Raw genomic sequence first — 22072 nt, forward strand, 5'->3', positions numbered from 1 at the left:
GCTCATGCCTGTAATCCCAGCACTTTGGGAGCTAAGTAGGGCAGATCACTTGAGCACAGGAGTTCAAGACCAGTCTGGGTAACATGGTGAAAGCCTGTCTCTACAAAAAATACAAAAATTAGCCAGGCATGGCAGCATACACCTGTAGTCCCAGCTACTCAGGAGGCTAAGGCAGGAGGGTCACTTTTGCCTGGGAGGCAGAGGCTGCAATGAGCCATGATTTCCCCACTGCACTCCAGCCTGGATGACAGGGTGAGACCGAAAGAAAAAAGAAGGAAAAAGAGCTAGAATTTCTCTAAGTATCCTAAGACTCATGTCTTCTTCCAATCCACCATAGTACACAAATCCTTTCATTTACAATATGTGTGTTTCTTCTGTCTTTCAATCTTGACCTTAAAGTTGCTTAAGCACTCACAAATATTTTACACCATTTTTAAAGATTCCTTTCCACAGCATCTAGTGTTGCAGATAATGCAGAGAGGGTACTTGGTTTGATTGAGTATGTTTGATTATTTAGATAGACTGTCTCATTACAATTAAAATAACATTTATTCTTCAACCTGCTGGACCACGATCCTCCACAGGTAGGTTGATTGTATGTCCTGTTTTGCTTGAAACTGTCTCAGTATGTCTGTATTCTCTGAGCAAGTATTAACAGTTCTCTCCCTTCACTTATAAATATCCTGAAGAAAATATTTGCAATTCATATACCAGGTGAAAGTATCTGTAATATATAAAGAACTCTTACAACTCAACAATAAAAAGACAACTCACTTTTAAAATGGGCAAATAAGGTGTTTGTTTGTTTGTTTGTTTTTGAGACAGGATCTCACTCTGTTACCCAGGCTGGAATGCAGTGTCACCATCACAGCTCACTGCAACCTCTGTCTCCTAGGCTCAGGTGATCTTCCCACCTCAGCCTTCCAAGTATTTGGGACTATAGGCACATGACATATCATTCCAGGCAATTTTTTGTAATTTTTGTAGACATGGGGTTTCACCATGTTGCCCAGGCTGGTCTCAAACTCCTGGGATCAAGTGATCTGCCCACCTTGGCCCCCAAAGTGCTGGGATTACAGGCGTGAGCCACCTCACCTGGACTGGCAAATAATTGTAAAAGACAGTTCTCCAGAGAAATATACAAGTGGCCAATGAGCATGTTAAAAGATGTTTAACACCACTAATCATTACAGAATGCAAATCAAAACTACAAGATACCATGTCACACCCATGAGGATAACTATAATCAAAAAAAGAGAAAATAACAAGACTAGGCACAGTGGCTCATGTTGTGTGATTCCATTTATGTGAAATGTCCAGAATGGGCAAATCCATGCAAAACGAAAGTATCTCTGTGGTTTCAAGGGCCTGTGGGAACAGAGAATGGGGAGTGACTACTTAATGTGTGTGGAATCTCCCTTAGGGATGATGAAAATGTTTTTGAGATAGAAGTGAAGGTTTTAAAATACAAAATATATTAAAAACCAATTAATTGTACACTTTAGAATGGTGAATTTTATGTGAATTAGATCTCAATTTTTAAAATTGCAAAAAAAAAAAAAAAAAAAAGCTGACACCAACAACCTAAAAAACCCAAATAAAAACATAAAACTTCAATGTCTCCTGGTTTGAACAATTAATTATATGATCACTCTATTCATAGGGCAATTAGTAGGGAGTAAATAGAAGGAAGTAAAGATTACAAAGATTGCAAGGAGCTGGGAGTTGAAGATTCGGATAAAAATCTTCTTTTAAGACCTAGTTCTGTAAGAGATAGATAAATTAGCAGTACAGGTGCAAAGGTTTGGTTTTGTATTTTCAGTCCAATGTAACCCAGGATCAAGGTCAGACTGAAATTCTAAAGATCCTCTTGAAGAGTAAGGGTTAATATTTCTTAGTACAGAAGTTCCCCAACCTAACAAACTTTTAAGTAGAACCTTCAGATAGAGGAGCCTATTGGCCTAATGTTAATTCAGGAGAGGGCTTGGAGCTTGAGAATTGAAATGCTAAGCCTGGCCAAAGTGTTCCTGATGGAACTTTTTTTTTTTTTTTTTTTGAGACGGAGTCTCGCTCTGTGGCCCTGGCTGGAGTGTGGTGGCGGGATCTCAGCTCACTGCAAGCTCCGCCTCCCAGGTTCATGCCATTCTCCTGCCTCAGCCTCCCAAGTAGGTGGGACTACAGGCGCCCGCCACCACGCCGGGCTAAGTTTTTGTATTTTTAGTAGAGATGGGGTTTCACTGTGCTAACCAGGATGGTCTCGATCTCCTGACCTCGTGATCTGCCCGCCTCAGCCTCCCAAAGTGCTGGGATTTCAAGTGTGAGCCACTACGCCCAGCCCCTGATGAAACTTCTGTGGCAAGACTTCCCTAGTCCTTGCTATCTACCTTCCCCTGACCCTGGCATTGGCCCACATCCAAATGTGCCCAGTGTCAGAGTCAGGGGCAGGTAGACTGCAAGGAGATCCTACAGCTGCTGAGTGGTCCCCTAGGCTCATGCAGAAATTACCACGGACAGGAGTTGCTTCCTCCTTCACATGTGGAGTGGAGATGAAACGAATCCATCTTGCCCAAAGGTGACTGATACAATGTGTATTAATCTGGTCCTAAAGCTTAAAAGATGAACTCACACTCCTATATAGGGAAATGCATTTGGGAGCTAGACATTTATAAGCCTAGTCTGTTCATAAGTAGAAAGCTATACTCAGTTTATTCCCCTTCTTTATTTCAATTCAAGTGTTGAATAAGAGGTTTCCTTATTAAATAAAATCCCCTGAAGTCTCAATGAGACCCTTTCAAAGGGGTATCTATTCTGCCTGAAATTGTCACACCATCTTCTCGCTCCTTCCTTTTCTGTTCTCCCTGTTTTTCATTAAGGACTCTGTAGATTCAGCACTGTGAAACACACACAGAAGTAAAACACTGGATATTTGCCCTCAAAGACTTTACAGTCAAGTTGAAGAGACAAATAGAAATAGAAAATGCTAGATAATGTTATGCTTTAAACAACATATGAGCATTGTAACAAAGCAATATATGATTACATTCTATGTGGTGGTATGGGAATTAGCGCTATGAGTTTAGCAGGGTGAGATTCTTGTGAGATGAAAAAGATTGAGAATAGTTCATGTTTCATTTAAAGCAACTCTCATTTTGACAAACTCTTAAGGATTTTCTACTGACAATTGAAATATGGTGCCCATTGACTAAGGCTTGAAAATAGTTTTGCTTTATATAATTGTAATCACATTTGATCTGTATTATAAAATTCTAATACAACCTCCCTTCCTAACTCCAAATTGGATAGCCTCTTAGCATTTATGGTAACAGGATTTGACCTATAATACATTGTGTTTATATAATACTCTATATTTAGCATCAAATGGAAAAGTTTTCCAATAATGAGCTTTTGGAACACAGTCAATTCACAGGAATCAAGTCACGCTCATGACAGCTCAGCAGCTCTGAACTGTTCTTGAGAAAAGAGTGAATGACAGGATGCAAAACTAGCAATTGTGCAAAGAACTGAACTGCTCCGTTCATCAAAACTTGACTGTAAACTTTCCTTCTAATTGACTGCTTGGCTATTTGACCTTTTATTTTATTTTTTGAAGGAAATTGTATTTAGAGTCCCTGGTCCTCCCACCCCCTAACTCCTAAAAATCTTTTGTTTTATCTCAAAGGTAGTACAAGTAGACTGTCGGCTAAATTATCTTGGAACACAGGCAGTCTCCAATTTTTAGTTTGACAATTAGTTCACTTAACCACGTTTTCTCATTTCTGAGAAGCCAAACCAATCCCAAACAAAACCAAATCAATGACATTTATCAAAACAACACCATCACTGCCAATAACAAATAAAAATTTGACAGTTACAATAAAAACCATTCCATGAGATAGGATTCCCCTGTTATCCTCATTTTGCAGTGATGTGAGGTACATTTTGTGAGCCCTCTGTACTGAGAAGATTCAGACACAAAGAAATGAAAAGTTTTCCTGTTTCAGGTGTTTTTAGATACAGAATTTTCCATACTGGATTAGATCATTTCCCCATCAAAACCAATATCCTGCTTAGTCGACATGAGTTAATGATGGCAAAATGCTTTGAAAACATAAATACTACATACATGCGAGCAATAATGGGCTTCCATACTAGTAACTTTGTGGCTCCAAGCCCAGGCTCATGATAGGATACTTTGAAAAGAACATTAAATCTATAGAAGAGATGAAATATTTACAGATTAACTTCTTTCTTCTTTTCACATTTTATATGACTTGAGCAAATAAATACTTTTTTAAAAAATCAGGAAGTGTTAAGAGTTAAGGATGTTTCCAGATCTAGCTAAGCATGTGTTTTGCTACATTCTTTATAATGTGTAAGTGTTTCTTGGGTTGGCTCTGAAGAATTGAGTTAAGCAGGTTACATGTAATTACAGGGCTCACTGCCTAGAAATGATTATTTTGTTCTTTCTTCCCTCCTATTGGAAAGGGAATGGGAAGACAAAGCTTTACCAAATAGTATTCTTAAGTTGTATAGCTTTAAATTTGCTTAGAAAGTGGGAGCCATTTTTTTTTTCGGTTCTGTTTACCTGGTGTATTTCAGGTTCGTCTATTTGTTCTTGAACTATGGGAAGAAACTTAAAATAAACTAAAGACTACAGTGTTTGCCTTTTTACTCTAAGTGTTGTTTATTGAACAGCTTTTTAAGATTAACAACCACTGAAGAATGTATGGGATTCATCAGCCAATTATGGTTACTTTGCTCTCTACAAAGGCTGAAAAAAAAATCACCCAACGGGAGTCGTTCATTTTTTTGGTTACTTTTTAAAAGGGATCTCAGATGTTTCATTTCAAAAGTTCCCAGATAACTTTACCATTTGTTCTTTATTTAATTTGGAATTGTTTAGATCATCTGAAGAACACTTGCTTTCCTAACAAATTCAGAACGATTAAGGTCTTGATGCTTTTAGGAGCTGACATTTTTACTAAAATTCTATTTGAGATTCCATCTAAATCAGATCTAATTTTTCCAAGCATTACTGGATAGCAGAGTTTATAAAATGCAAAAAATTTGCCAAAATAATACTTAATATTTATATTTAGTTTCTATCTCAAAAATCCCAAAGCACTTTGCATGCAAATATTTATCCTACTTTATAGATGAAGAAATTTGGGGACTAGAGTAACCACTGCAACACTGCATAGCAAAAAAAAAAAAAAAAAAATGCCCAGAGCTGGAAACAGACCCTTTGTTCTAGTCTTGATTGTACCACCTTGAGCCTGGCATTTAACCTCTGTGGACCTCAGTCTCTGCACCTATAAAAGGAGGGATTTGGGCGAGATATGCTGAGGACACTAACATTCTACACGTCTAAACTTCGAAGAACTTTTCTAAAGCAAGAAAAAGAATAAGGGCTAAATTTAATTTGTCAGAGCGGAAAGAGAGCAAAGAGAGAGGAGAGAGGACTGGGAGTAGGAGATAAAAAGGCGTGGAAAGTGGTCTTGAGATGGATGTTATTGGGGACCAACCTTCTCAATGCACTGGTCAAGCGCCCGACGTTGTTGAGAACAGCACCTGGTGTTCTGGGCTTGCGTGTTTGTGCCAGCAGGTATATAGTGGGTTGTGTGCAAAATAAAGAGTTCCAGTCAGATGAGTGAGGACAAACCTGTTGGGCACGTTGTTTCGAGTCATGTGTGCGTAGCAGTCATTAGATCTCTGGAGCTTTTCTATCTTTGCTAATTTACTTTTCATTTGCTTTTCTCAAACCAGCATAACCTACTAGTAGGTTCATAGCTACAGTTAATTGTGTGTACACAATGCCAAGCCATAAATTATACTCTTTCAGTTTCCAAATTAACTGACACCATCTAATCACACAATTAAAATGCTTTTATGGTTATGAAAGCAATACATGCTTTATTGAAGAATATTACAAAAAATAAAAAAAAAAGACCAAAAAAAAACGACATGTAAAATCAAGATTGACAATAACCCTGCCACCTAGAGGATGAATAATCACTTTCAATATTCAGTATGTTTTCCTTCTGTGTTCTCTTCTATGAGCATATATACAATTTTTGTTTTCAAACCTGGGATCACATTGTATATGCAGATTTAAACCTATTTTTTATATTAAGAGTATATTGTTAGTACTTTTACATGATAAATGTACTTATATAGTAAGGGGGTATTTAATTCTGATGCCAAACATCTGGATGAAAAGTAAAAAGTCAGTCAATTATCTAGATATTTTTCCAATACCCAGATGTTTGGCACCACATCGACAAAACATTAAAATCCTTGACCAAGCTGTTCAGCTTTTGCACAGATGTCTGGCATTATGTAGGCAAACTCTCTCTGAACTGATGGACATTTTGGCAGGAGAGAGACACAGCATTTATTACATGCTCTGGGTCAAAAGTGTTTTAAAATTTAGCTCGTGTGCATGGGTAACCTTTTCATTGTTTCACAATGAATCAGCAGCATGAAGAAAAAAATATATATTTTTAGGAACCCTTAATCCATTATGATGAAAGTCCGCTATCTATCTCTATTTTTGGTCACTTCTCAGTCTGTTGGACTGTTTGTTGACCTTGAGAGCTTAGCATAAAGTTGTTGTTTCTTTCAAGTCTTGGTCTTGAGAATTTGTACCCTAGTGATGGTTTTGTTTTGTGTTTTTTCTATAATTAAGAAAATTCTTTCTGGCTGATAATTTTATTAACAGATTGCGCTGAATATTTAAAAGTCATGTTAATGTGCCAATATCCCTGACAACAGTCCTGCCTAAAATACATTTAAGACGTTTAAAAAAGATATTTTTATGTTTTTCTGACTATCTTGTTTCTTGGGTTATAATTCTTCATCTAGCTCTGCATTAGTCAGTGTATATATTTTTGCATGTAAAGCCCTTTTTTGATTCCTTGAAGACATAATTTATAAAAATGTGATGAAGTACAATGTTATCCACCATTGTATCACACCAAATTTTATGTACTTGAGCACACATTTATAGTGATCTTAAAAATTAACATCCTTAATATATTTGTCTACTTCTTGACACTCTAAAAGTTATCCTTCGTTTTCCATCTGTTTTTCTCTTCATTAGTGTTGCTTTGATTATGTCTATTACATGTCTATAACGTTAAAATGTCTCTAATTCTGTGGCTTAAACAGAATAAAAAGAAAATCTATCCAACTTATGTCAAAGGGAGCAATGTAGCTGAATGATTAAATACATCAGTCAATTAGTAACGTGGGACTAAATTCACATCTTGCCTTTTATCGGCAAAGAACTGTTCGGCTTGTCCCTCTGTGTTCTCCTGGCTCTGTCATTAACTTGCTCAATTGCCACTGGCAGGACATTAGCTTGGGCTATGCCTGAGCCTTTTCATCCTTCATCCATAAAAAATTACATACTCCCACACTGCTATGTTTTCTGGAATAATTTGTGAAGGTTCTTTGACATTATTAATATTAAGTGTTGTTATTGTTGAGTAACTTGATTTATATGAAGAAATTGCCTGAGAAAAACCAGGTAGATGTAAGTTTTTGATTTTTAAAAATATAAATAAACCACTGCACATTTGAGGACTGACTGCTTTGTTTCTTGCAAGACACTGTAATCTCATTTTTGATTTTAGCATCTGGTTTTTTTGTGTATTATTTGCTTTTATGAATATTTTCTTCAGCTTTATTGAGTGTTTTATTATGCCTGGTGTTTTTGCCCAATTGCAATTTCATTATTGTTTTATATTCTGGGTGCATTTCTGGAGTCTGTGCAGGTCTAAGTAAGGCAGTCATTAAGGAGGTGATGATACGCCATCGCTATTCTGGGATGATACTATCTGCACATGATTGCTGTGTTTATATATTTTTTGTTTGTTTGTTTTTGAGATGGAGTCTTGCTCTGTCGCCCAGGCTGGAGTGCAGTGGCATGATCTGGGCTCACTGCAAGCTCTGCCTCCTGGGTTCAAGCAACTCTCCTTCTTTAGCCTCCCGAGTAGCTGGGATTACAGGCGTGCACAACCACACCCAACTAATTTTTGCATTTTTAGTAGAGACAAGGTTTCTACTGAGCTTGTTGTTGGCTGAGCTGGTCTTGAACTCCTGACCTCAAGTGATCCACCTGCCTCAGCCTCCCAAAGTGCTGAGATTATGGGCATGAACCACCGTGCCCAGCCTGCTCTGTTTATATTTTTGGATAAAGATGAAAAGCTATAGCTACCCAGCTAAATATTCGGGAATAACTAAATAGTTGCATACTTTTCATTTTCATCCAAAGTTTGACAGTGCTAGGCCCTAAAAACCAGTACCCACAGACTTCTGACCTAGTGTTCTTGAGATGTAGATGTCTACTTGGCCACAAAGGTTGTTGTCTAAGTCTGCTTGTGTTTGTGCTGCTATAACAAAATACCTTAGCCTGGGTAATTTATAAAAAACAGAAATTTATTTCTCACAGGTCTGGAGGCTGGGATGTGAAAGATCAAGGCGCTGGCTGGCAGGTTCAGGGTCTGGTAATGGCTTACTCTCTATTTCCAAGATGGCACCGGTTCCTGTGTCTTCCAGAGGGGATGAACACTGTGTCCTCACATAGCAGAAGAGCAGAAGGGCAAAACAAGAAATGCTGTCTCTCCCTCAGGCCCTTGTATAAGGGTGCTAATCCCATGTGTGAGGGCAGAGCCTCATAGCCTAATCACCTCCCAACAGCTCCTTCGCTTAATACCATTCTCTTGGAATTTAAGTTCCAATGTATGAATTTTCGACAGACACATACATTCAAACCATAGCAGTTGTATATGTAGATATGCAAAAAATATAACCATGTTTGCACACAAGAAAGATTGTTGAAGGAAATGGTAGAATCAGTTTAAACATTTATTTCACAACTGATGATTGAATTCAGTCACTAATTGGTTGCTTTACAGTTAAGTAGTTGTTTGACAAACTTCAAAGTTATCTTTCACCTTTGATATCTTTTTCACATTCCTATTGGTATAGGAATATTCTGGTTGTACACATTCTTAGGCAAATAAACTTTTCTTCTTTTCTGTTTTGAGACGGTCTCACTATATTGGCCAGGCTGGTCTTGGACTGCTGGGTTCAAATAATTCCCCATCTCAGCCTCCCAAGTAGCTGGGATTGTAGGCACCTGGTCTTAAATTTTAGTGACTATTTTCTACTGTCTCTCTTTCTCTCTCTCATTCTATTTCTCTTTCTCTCTCTTTTTTTTTTTTTTGAGGTAGAGTCTTGCTCTGTTGCCCAGGCTAGAAGGCAGTGGTACGATCTTGGCTCACTGCAGCTTCTGCCTCCTGGGTTCAAGCAATTCTCCTGCCTTAGCCTCTTGAGTAGCTGAAATTACAGGCACCCGCCACTACACCCAGTTTTTTTATTTTTTAAAAATTATACTTTAAGTTCTAGGGTACATGTGCACAACGTGCAGGTTTGTTACATAGGTATACACGTGCCATGTTGGTGTGCTGCACCCATCAACTCATCATTTACATTAGGTATTTCTCCTAACGCTATCCCTCCCCCAGCCCCCACCCCCACAACAGGCCCTGGTGTGTGATGTTCCCCTCCCCGTGTCCATGTGTTCTCATTCTTCAACTCCCACTTATGAGTGAGAACATGCGGTGTTTGGTTTTCTGTCCTTGTGATAGTTTGTTAAGAATTATGGCTTCCAACTTCATCCATGTCGCTGCAAAGGACATGAACTCATCCTTTTTTATGGCTGCATAGTATTCCATAATGTATATGTGCCACATTTTCTTTATCCAGTCTATTATTGGTGGACATTTGGGTTGGTTCCAAGTCTTTGCTTTGTGAATAGTACCACAATAAACATATATGTGCATGTGTCTTTATAGTAGCATGATTTATAATCCTTTTGGCATATACCCAGTAATGGGATTGCTAGGTCAAATGGTATTTCTAGTTCTAGATCCTTGGGGAATCGCCACACTGTTTTCCACAATGGTTGAACTAACTTACACTCCCACCAAGAGTGTAAAAGTGTTCCTATTTCTCCACATCCTCTCCAGCATCGGTTGTTTCCTGACTTTTTAATGATCGCCATTCTAACTGGCATGAGATGGTATCTCATTGTGGTTTTGATTTGTCCTTATGACCAGTGATGATGAGCATTTTTTCATTTTTCCATTGGCTGCATACATGTCTTCTTTTTTTTTTTTTTTTGAGACGGAGTCTCGCTCTGTCGCCCAGGCTGGAGTGCAGCCGCGCAATCTCGGCTCACTGCAAGCTCCACTTCCCGGGTTCACGCCATTCTCCTGCCTCAGCCTCCTGTGTAGCTGGGAATACAGGCGCCCGCCACCGCACCCGGCTAATTTTTTGTATTTTTAGTAGAGACGGGGTTTCACTGTATTAGCCAGGATGGTCTTGATCTCCTGACCTCGTGATCCGCCCATCTCGGCCTCCCAAAGTGCTGGGATTACAGGCGCGAGCCACCGCGCCCGGCACATGTCTTCTTTTGAGAAGTGTCTGTTCATATCCTTTGCCCACTTTTGATGGTTTGTTGTTTTTTTTTTTTTTTCTTGTAAAGTTGTTTAAGCTCTTTGTAGATTCTGGATATTATCCCTTTGTCAGATCAACAGATTGCAAAATTTTCTCCCATTCTGCAGGCTACCTGGATCATGTTACTTCTATATTCTGAAGGCTCCAGAAGCTTTCCAAAATATTCAGAAGGCAAGACCCTAAATGCAAAAGACTACAAGACCCTATATGAACTGGATCCCAACTACCACTCTCCCTGTCTCTCTCCCAAATCCAGCCACGCTGGGCATCTCGATATTCTTTACGTGTATGGTATGAAGCTAGCTTGTGTCTCGGGATTTTTCTATTACTCCATCCTCTACCTGGAAGCTTCTTGCCTTGTTGCATCATATGTCTCAGGTCTCTGTTCAGTGTTGCCTCCTCAGAGGGACCTTCCCCTACCATATTTTATAAATTAGGTCACCTGCCCCTTGTCATTCTCAATATCCTTCATTTGCTTTGTTTTTTTCATGGAACTTTTCACTACCCGAATTTATATTATGATACTTCTGTTTATAGTTTGTTATCTGTCTCAGCTGCCAGCATGCTATCTTCATGAGAGAAGGAATTTTTTGTTTCTCTTGTGCATTGATGTATCCCTAGCACCTAAATTGATTTGGCACATAATATGTGCTCAATAAATAACTTTTACCAAAAAAATGACTCAGTGTTTACTAATACAGGACTGGGATTCTCTAGATTTGTATCACTCTCTCATGTTGCTCTGGGTTTGTAAAATTATCATAGCTGGCTGGGCACAGTGGCTCGTGCCTATAATCCCAGCACTTTGGGAGGCAGAGGCAGGTTGATTGTTTGAGGTCAGGAGTTCGAGACTAGCCTGGCCAACATAGTGAAACTCCGTCTCTACTAAAATAAAACCAAAAAGTAGCCACATGTGGTGGCGGGAGCCTATAATCCTAGCTACTCTGAAGGCTGAGGCAGAAGAACTGCTTGAATCCGCAAGATGGAGGTTGCAGCGAGCCAAGATCACACTATCACACTCCAGTGTGAGTGACAGAGCAAGATTCTGTCTCAAAAAAAAAAAAAAAAATTATCATAGACATGTGTACATTCCTGAAAGCACAATTATCAGCAAATAACATTTCCTGGACAATTTACCTAAAGAAGAGTAGAATCTAAATAATATTAGAAGACAGTTGAATTAGATCCAGTCAATCAACAACCTGATTTGTCCTTTCAGCTGCGATGATAATTTCTGGCAGGTGACCCAGACATGGGCCTGTTGGCTTGTAGCATGACTGGGGTTAGATGTGCCATTCTCATGTACCGTGAAAGCAATGTGAGGGCACACCCACTGTCTGTTTTATTAGGGTAAGTTTTCTTTTCCATCTTGATTCACCTCACAAATCAGCGAATAGTCTGTGTTGTGGTAATTTCCTATGTTCTTAAAAGTATTTACTTCCCACATTACTGAAAAATTTAAAAGACCAGAGTTGACCAGAAAGGCCTAGCCACTTCACAAAAACTTCCCTTTTATGAATGCTTGTGGTTAGTCGCATAAGACGTATATGTTGACTTCTCTTCATGTGTCAAATTATGTGGGAGGCACTAAGAAAAAGCAAAAACGCAATAGCCCTACGTCGGGATCACACTCTCACCTCTCTCATTCATGGTATCTGCTCTGGAGAAGTTTATAATCTATCCAAAGTTAAATAGATCACAAGGGGCGGATCACGAGGTCAGGAGTTCGAGACCAGCCTGACCAACATGGCGAAATCCCGTAAAAATACAAAAATTAGCCAGACGTGGTGGCAGGTGCCTGTAATCCCAGTTACTTAGGAGGCTGAGGCAAGAGAATCGCTTGAACCTGGGAGGTGGAGGTTGCAGTGAGCTGAGATTGTGCCATTGTACTCCAGCCTGGGCGACAAGAGCAAGACTCCATCTAAAAAAACAAACAAACAAAAAAACAAAATAAAACAGAAACCACATAAAATGGAGACTAATGTGCAAGTATATAGTTAAGAGCTACGTTGATGGGTTGAAATATATATTACAGGAATTGAGAGCTGAGCAGTCATTGACTGGATTGGACCTTTCAGAGAAGGTTCTAGAGAGCCAAGGAAAGCTTCGTAGAGAAGTGGACACAAGACCCAGTCTTCAAGGATGAGGGACGGTATTGCAGGCACAAGAAATTCACTCAGCTGGTAATGACTCAGCATCAGTTTGGTCACCATTATCAAAGCGTTTTGAATGTGTAGCTGCGACCTAAATAACTTCCCAGAGGTAAATGCATCTTGTAGGTTTACAACAAGCAGTATTATTAAAGTAGTCTATATAAGGAAGCTACTCCAGAAAGGAATTCAAACCCACACATGATTAAGCAAGAAGGATGAATCATAGTCAAAATGGAGGAAATAACTATGCAAGACTTAAATAACTACTGGTGCTTAGTTTAAAAGGTTTTTTTTTTTTTTTAAATTCTCCCCCCAAAAGTTTTTCTTTACTCCCCAAATCCAATAAAAAAATTCTATTTAACCTTATCAGTACAAAACTTACTGCCAAAGAAAATAATCACAGTATTTATGTTGCTGTATTAGTTATTGCAAAATTGATAAAAGAAGATGCAACAGATAATGTGTTCTTATTAATACATATGGAATCAGTAATCCTGTAACAGTTTTATCAAGGAGGTGTGATTAATGCCAGTTTGAGGTGGCACAAGTGAGGTTCAAAACTGACATTAAGCCAAGTACCTAAGCTCCCGCAGCTTGTAAGTGGCATTGCTACTGGGGTTTGAAGTCTGGTCTGTCTGGCTCCATAATACCACCAAGACCTGCCATAAGGAAACTAAGTAAGTGGGGCATGGTGGCTCACGCCTGTAATCTCAGCACTTTGGGAGGCCGAGGTGGGCGGATCACAAGGTCAAGAGATTGAGACCATCCTGGCCAACATGGTGAAACCCCATCTCTACTAAAAATACAAAAAATTAGCCAGGCATGGTGGCATGCGCCTGTAATCCCAGCACTTTGGGAGGCCAAGGTGGGTAGATCATGAGGTCAGGAGATCCAGACCATCCTGGCTAACACGGTGAAACCTCATCTCTACTAAAAATACAAAAAATTAGCTGGGCATGGTGGCACACACCTGCAGTCCCAGCTATTCGGGAGGCTGAGGCAGGAGAATCCCTTGAACCTGGGAGGCAGAGGTTGCAGTGAGCCGAGATCACGCTACTGCACTCCAACCTGAGTGACAAAGCGAGACTCCGTCTCAAAAAAAAGAAACTAAATGAAAGCAGGTTAAGTAGAAGAAGGAAGCCAGTCTATGATGGTCAACAAATGAACAATACACTCACACATAATAATCTGCCAGGTATACAAAAAGATTCCATCTACTATCAGTCTAGGGCACATCACTTTCAGCAAATCTTGCTTTTAATTTTAACAGCACTGCATTATTCACAATACTTAATTTGACCTTTCAGTTTTCTATTTTTACACTGATTTTTACATGAAACTTACACATTAGCAAGAGAAGCACTTTAAATCAATCCCAAACAAAACACAAAATGAAAGCCTCTGAGTCAGGAAAGATTGGGAGGCAAAAGTTTGACCTTGTGAGTTGCACGCATTAGGAGCACTAGCAATCTTTGCTAGCCAGCAGCCAGTAGGCAGAGGGGTGGGGAGTAAACGCCAGGATAAGGAGGCAAGACCGCTTCCCAGTTCTCTTGAGTTACACCTCTATTTTATTTTGTTTGAATTTTCTTTGGTAGAGATGGGGGTCTTGCTACGTTGCCAGGGCTGGCCTTCAACTCCTGACCTCAAGTGATCTTTCTACCTCAGCCTCCTAAAGCACTGGGCTCACAGGTGTGAGCCATGATGGCACCCAGCCTTGCTGGAATTTTTTAGATCAAATCTGCCCATGTCTTTATAAGAAGCATATTTCAAAGCCAAATACTAGTAATGTTTATATCAGCCGCTATTTTACATTGCTCAGGCAATGTTCTCTTTCACTAATGCTATTAACTGAACATTGTTTCAATTGCTTAGAATGGAAACAATTATATGTAACATTTCATAGTTATTGTTCTTGACATATATCAAAAGAGAAGTGACACTGGATGTGACAATTCAAAGAAATTCCAATATGGAACACAACTTTTGCCCCCAATTTTTCCTGTGTTTTCAAATAGAGATGCTGAGCTTTATTTCTCACACTACTTATTTGTTGGGTCCTGCTCACAGGACAAGAGTGAGGTCAGTATGATATAGGAGTGCTGGGAAGGGAAAAGCGTGGTCCCTTTAAATGATACAGAATGGGGGAAGGGAAGCGCTGGGTAGAGAAAGGCGGATCCCTGGCTATGGCTCCACCCGCAGGCACTCCTGCTTTCCCGCCCAAATGTTGCATTGTCCAAGATCTCCCTGGACCGCCTTACCCCCATCCTGGACCTACAAAAACCTAAGACGGCGGGCGCCGTGGCTCATGCCTGTAATCCTAGCACTTTGGGAGGCCGAGGCGGGCAGGTCAGGAGGTGAAGAGGTCGAGACCAGCCTGGCTAACATGGTGAAACCCCCTCTCTAATGAAAATACAAAAATTAGCTGGGCGTGGTGGCGGGCGCGCCTGTAGTCGCAGCTACTTGGGAGGCTGAGATAGGAGAATCGCTGGAATCCGGGAGGCGGAGGTTGCAGTAAGCGGAGATTGCGTCACTGCACTCCAGCCTGGCGACAGAGACTCCGTCAAAAACAACAACAACAACAAAACAAAACAAAAACCCCCAAGACCCTTGCGGGCAGACACACAGCCAGCCAGACATCGAGAGGAGCGCATTGGCAGAAGATGCAAGTGGCTGGTCCTCGAGAGGACGTTGAGAGGAGCATGCCAGCAGAAGAGCACACACCGACAGGCACCGGCACGCCACCGGAAGGCCATGCACCAGCAGAATGATGCGGGGTTTGACTGGGCAGTCAGATGAGAGCATGGACCGCCAAGGGGCCCGACTCCAGGGGAAAACCATCTCCCTTCTGGCTCCCCCATCTGCTGAGAGCTACTTCTACTCAATAAAACCTTGCACTCCAAGCCCACGTGTAATCCGATTCTTCAGGTAAGCCAGGGCAAGAAACCCCAGGATACAGAAATCCTTCTGTCCCTGTGATAAGAAAAGGGGTATAATTGAGCTAACACAAACTGCCTATAGACGGCAACCTAAAAGGTCACTCTGTAACACACGCCCGCCCACTGGGGCTTCAGGAGCTGCAAATATTCACCCTTAAACACTGCTGTGGGATCGGAGCCCCACAGTCTGCCCGCCTGTATGCTGCCCTAGAGGTTTGAGCAACAGGGCACTGAAGAAACGAGCCACACCCCATCACACACCCTGCGAGGGGGACAAGGGAACTTTTCCCATTTCAAGTAGATGTCCTGGTGCTGGAGAAGCAGGAAAAACAGGACCTGCGGATACCCAGGAGCCCCGCAACTCTGGCTAGAGTGAGGCCTGAAATCACACTCAAGAGACGCCACAGTTAGAGATAATGGCACCTATTTTTTTTTTTTTTTTCATTTTTAATTATTTATTTTTTGTGAACTGGGGTCTGCCTCTGCCACCCAGGCTGGAGTACAGTGGTGTGATCATAGCTCACTGCAACCTGGAACTTCTGGGCTCAAATAATTCTCCTGTCTCAGCCCCTGAAGTTACTGGGATTATAGGCAGGAACCACTGCTACTGGGTTTACTTTTTAAATTGTAGTAAAATACATATCACATGAAATTTACCATCCTAATCATTTTTAAGTATACAGTTCAGAGGTATTAAATACACTTAAAATGTTGTTCTACCAACACCACCATCCACCTCTGTAATTCTTTTCATCTTGCTGTTAAAATTATGAGAGGCCATTGTTTTGGACCTAGGCCAAATCAGATCAGACCTCTTTCTGCACTAGGCCCCAACAGACCAGACCAAACCAAAATGGAGTCACTCATGCTAAATGAGACATAATCAAAATGAAACTAAGGAAGCTGCAAAGCTTTGCTGCCATTTTTAGGTTACTACTTTCCTAATTCAGCGATTTCTCGGTTACAACAAAAACAGACCAGTTTTTTTTTTCATCACCTGAAAACGGGAGATTCCAGCATAAAGAGGTCCCTTCTAACCCTTACCAAAAAACAAAACAAAACAAACAAAAACCTGAAGTCCTTGTTCTCACATTTAAAAACTCACTGTTTTGCTATTTCCCACTGAGATTTGAGACCAAATAAGTACACTGACAATGGTGACAGAGTGACATCAATGTCTAAAGTTTTGGCCAATCAAAACTGAGAGGTTGACCAAAAGGGGGCAATTGTTTAATTAAAGTTTTGCCTAATGCTGTCTCCTTACATATTTTAGGTTTGGTCTAAAGGTTTCTCCATACATAGTGAACTGTAACCTGACTGGAGGTGTAAACAGACTGTAACCTACTCTTGTGCCAATCATCCAGTTTTGGCCAATCGTAGGTGGCCAACTGATCGAACGTGTTCAACACCCAGCTGTAACCAATCTGGCTGTTTCTGTACCTCACGTGTGTTTTCTGTATGTCACTTTCATTTTTCTGTCCATAAATCCTCTCTGACCACGAGGCAGTGCCAGAGTTGCTCCAAACTTATTGAGGGAGGCGGGGGTCTGCCTGGTTCTTGAATTGTTCTTTGCTCAATTAAACTCTGTTAAATTGTTTAAAGTTTTTTTTTTTTTATGTTGCAAAACTGAAACTGTACATTAAACACTAACTCCCCATTCCCTTCTCCCCCCAGCCCCTGACAACCACCATTCTACTTTCTGTCTCTATGATTTTGATTACTCAAAGTATTATTGGTACCCCTTTATGTGGCACCTTGGTGACTGAAGACCAGGTTCAGGGAGGTTTTTGTGTTTGGGGTTTTGTTTTTTGGTTTTGTTTGTTTGTTTTGTTTTTGTTTGAGACAGGGTCTCACTCTGTCACCCAGGGTGGAGTGAGTGGTGCGATCACAGCTTACTGCAGCCTTGAGCTTCTGGGCTGAAGCGATTCGCCCACCTCAGCCTCCTGAGTAGCTGGGACTGTGTGCATGTGCACCATGCCCAACTAATTTTTAAATTTTTTTGTAGAGGTGTGGTGTCTCACTGTGTGGCCCAGGCTGGTCTCAGACTCCTTGCCACAAGCAGTCTTCTCACCTCAGCCTCTCAGAGTGCTGAGATTACAGGTATAAGCCACCAGGCCTCGCCAGGTTCAGGTTCCTAATGTTGGTTATCTATCTATGAATACCAACATGCAGCAGTGGTAATTATACTAAAACCTACTATAATTTTTAAAATCTTTTTTTTTAAGACAGAGTCTTGCTCTGTTGCCCAGACTGCAGTGCAGAGTGGCACGATCTTGGCTCACTGAAACCTCTGTCTCCTGGGTTCAAGCCATTCTTCTGCCTCAGCCTCCTGTAGCTGGGAGTACAGGCATGTGCCACCACACCCAGATAAATTTTTTTTTTTTCGTATTTTTAGTAGAAACAGGTTTTCACCATGTTGGCCAGGCTGGTCTTGAACTCCAGACCTCAAGTGATCTGCCCGCCTTGACTTCCCAAAGTGCTGGGATTACAGGCGTGAGCCACCGCGCCTGGCCTGATTTTCATATATATTACATATTTTATACATATATATTTAATATAATTTCAACATCTGAGCATTATTATGTTACAGTTTTCAAGATCTTAGCATTATCATAATTATCCTTTTTATTTTGTCTTAAGCCTCTCCTGCCAGTTCTAAAAACTAGTAGAATAAAAACCTTAGGTACTAAGTTATACTTTATTGTTTACCATTTTCTCTAATTTATTATTTCAACTCAGAGTCACAAAACAACACAAAAATCTCGTTCAAACACAGTGGTAACATGCCAGCAAGTAGCACTTGAGAAACACAAGCCACTGAAGCCAGACACAGGGGCTCACACCTGTAATTCCAGCACTTTGGGAGGCTGAGGTGGGAGGATCGCTTGAGCTCAGGAGTTCGAGACTAACCTGAGCAACATGGCAAAACCCAGTATCTACAAAAAAATACAAAAAGGCTATTTAGCTGGGCATGGTGATGAGTGCCTGTATTCCCAGCTATTCTAGAGGCTCAGGCAAGAGGATGGCTTGAACCCAGGAGGCGAAGGTTGCAGTGAGCCAAGATCATGCCACTATACTCCAGCTTGGACAACAGGGCAAGACCCTAAGAGAAACAAAACAAGCCACCTTTCCTTGTGGATTATAGTGCTAGGCAATTTACTATATGTGGAAATACAGTGTATCAACGATTATTTTCTCCCGGAAACAGTGCTGTAACAGAAGGCTAAAGTTCCTGACCTAGGGCCTTATGCCAACTTTTACTAAATGCAGGACTTAATAAACTATAAATGATATATTTTAGTTTCATAGCATAAAGCTTTCTAACACACATAAATCAATTAAGTAGTGCTACAGGTAGTCAATAAACATAAAATCCATTTAATATGGTGCAGTCTCTTTGACCACATCTTCCTGCCAACTATTACACTGAAGCAAAACAACTCCAATGGGCAGGCTTATTCGTTTTATGGATTTCAGGATGATTTCTTTGAGGACATTTTGACAAGTATATTGAAGGAAAGTTTGGGGCAGTTATGTGATGCTGTTCTGGAAAAGAAAGAAAAGTGAACTCAGGACTGATTACTTGCCATCCTCTTGTTCTCTGATAGTCAATTTTCCTGTCATAAAACCTAGGGATTAGAACTAATCGCAGCCCGCTAGTGTGGTTAAGGTTGGGATTCGTTTTCTCAAAAGGGGAGAACAACATATGTTCATGTGAGAAACTGCCTGTTTACGTGTCAGAAGTTACAACATGGGTGTAATTGGCAGAGGGCTGTACGTGTGAATGGCTATGAGTACAAATCACTGTAAAGATTGCTTGCATGATTTCCCCCTCCAATTTATCGCTGAGTGGAAGAAACATGCGCGGGGAGATCTTGGTTCTTGACATCCCGCTTAATAAATTCAAGGCAAAAATGGGCAGACTCACAGAAGGCCTGAGAGTCCTGAACTAGACCTTCAAATCATCCTAAATGTCACGTCAGACTACTGTTCTGTGACAAGAAATGGTCAGTTATCTGTTAAGAACCCAATAAACGTCACACAAAGTGGATCTCTAATAATTATTCTCCAAATCTTGTGATACAATTCCGAGCTTTATGTCAAGCCAGCCCTGTGTGGCAGGACACCGTGAGCAGTACAATTTGTTCTAACTCAGGTTGAGGGATAAAAGAAACCACTCATTTAATCTTGTATTACATCAAAATTGATTTGGTCAAAAGTCACAAATTAGTTCAGTCATTTTTGACAGCATGGTTTTTATCAGAGGACCAAAAGCTTGGTTAAGTGATGGAAGAGAAGGGGAGAAGATTTTGTTTCCAATCTTGGGAAAAAGACCTGTGCATCAAAATTATTCAACTATTATTTTCAGATAGCGTTGTTCACAATAACTCTCCTAGAGCTGTGTTTATTTTTTGAGGATTGCGCTCTGTCAGTTACATTGATCTTAAAAGGCTTAGTTATTCTTTTCCTTGCTGTGCAACCAACTCCACCAAAGTTGTGTTTATCTCTGCTTGTTTTCTAATCCAGTGGAACCAAGGAGGCAAGATGGTCAGGTATGACAAGATTTCCCTGTGAAATGGAAACTGCTGTTTATCTAGTATGTTGCAAAAGTGGTAGTTTTGCTCTCTAATCACCTAAAACATACCTGAAAGCAAGAAGGTTCTCTCCTAAAAGCCAGTAAATACAATGTCACAAACCAACCTGTTTGCCATAAGGCACTGGTGATGTCCAGAACATGTCCTTCGGGGGGTCAAACAAGTGACACTCTCAGATTCTGAAAGTGGAGAGCCACCACCCCTTTAGGCCCTTCTAAGTACGGAAGAGAGGAAGTGAACCAGTGATTAGTTTGCTTCTTTAGAAAATCCAGCTTTTTTTCAGGTTATTTCTTTTTTGCCTTCATCCCAGAGAGTAAAATTCCTTTGAAACAAGGAAGCATTTCTTTCAAGAACACCTTTATCTCCTTTAGCTTTTGTTTTCTGATAGTCAACCCCACCCATTGTTTCACTTGACAAGTAAGGGAAAGAAAGATTTTTTTAAACTCATCTAAAGAAGGAAAACCTGTGTGAATGGATCTTGAAACCAGTGGAGTGGATGGCCACTGTGGACAGGACTAGGAGCAAAGAGGTGCACTAAAGCCAGCCTTTACATGGGGCCGCCCTACTCAAATTCAAAATCTGTTTAACCACCAACTCGCCGTAAGCAAGAAGGCAAGTCCTTTAAGCAAAGCAATGGAACTCATTAAGAGGTACTTTTAAGACATCTCTCAAACGTACACAATAAGCTGTATTAAGGATCATGAAATAATAATATCTACCATTTACTGGCACTATGTTGCCAGCCTGGGCAACATAGTGAAACCTTGTTTCTACAAAAAATAAAAGATTAGCCAGGTATGGTGGTCCGCCTGCAGTCCCAGCCACTTGGGAGGCTGGGGCGGGAGGATCACTTGAGCCCAGGGATTTGAGGCTGCAGTGAGCTATGATCATGCCACTGCACCGCAGCCTGGGTAAGAGGGTGAGGCTCTGTCTCAAAAACAAAAACCAAAAAAATCATCTGGAAAGTGTGTTGAAGCTCAGATTGCTGCCTCTCCCATCCCCTGGAGTTCCCAGGTGATAGTAATGCTGCTGGTCCAGGAACTACACTTTGAAACCACTAGCCTAGACTGTTATCTAGCTTACCTCTTCATCTCTCCACCTCATCATTTTCTAATCCGGGGATCAACAAACCCTGGCCCTTTGAGCCAAATCAAGCCCACAGGTTGTTTTCATAAATAAAGTTTTATTGGAACACAACCATGCCCATGTGTTTACAGATTGTTCATGACAGAGATCGCATGACCCACAAAGCCTAAAATGTTTATGATCTGACCCTCTACAGAAAAAAATTATTTTGGACCTCATCTTTACCATGCTACAAAAATGGTGTTGCCAAAAATACACCCATCCAGTCACCCTGTAACTTAAAAGATGGTTTCTCATCACCTACGTAGTCAAGTCCCATGTTTTCTATGGTGTGACAACCTGTCCAACTCTGTTTTACCTATATCTTTGTACCCTATCCAATAATTTAACCATCCTGAACTTCTTTCTTTTTTTTCAAACAGTTCAAATCCTCACTGGTTTCCAAGTCTTCCCACATCTTGTGTCTCTATGTACAATATCCTTCTCTCACTTCTTCGCAGGATGAGCAACCACATCACATGAGTTTAATTTTTTTTCTTAGATCTACCTCATTTGTCAGTTTATTTTTTGGGATTTCAACTATTCACTCTGTCAGTCACTCAGAGACAGGGAGAATGAGGACAATACTGCCTGCCCATTCATTCCACATAATGAGTTTATGTTTGTGAATGAACATGAGATGTGAGATTTTACCCTACAATTCCCTCAGTCCACTCAGACTCCCGGTGCCTGTCCTGTGTTAGTGTGAGGCTCTCACCACAGAGGGTGTAATCCC

General features: G+C 40.7%; 1 pseudogene; it reads right to left on the reverse strand.

Annotated features, from left to right (window-relative positions):
* LOC112630169 overlaps positions 1-5688 on the reverse strand; it is a 30345-nt pseudogene extending 24657 nt beyond the window's left edge.
* Between the last annotated feature and the right edge of the window lie 16384 nt (positions 5689-22072).

Source organism: Theropithecus gelada, chromosome 8 (genome assembly GCF_003255815.1).
Source record: "Theropithecus gelada isolate Dixy chromosome 8, Tgel_1.0, whole genome shotgun sequence".
Taxonomy (NCBI): domain Eukaryota; kingdom Metazoa; phylum Chordata; class Mammalia; order Primates; family Cercopithecidae; genus Theropithecus; species Theropithecus gelada.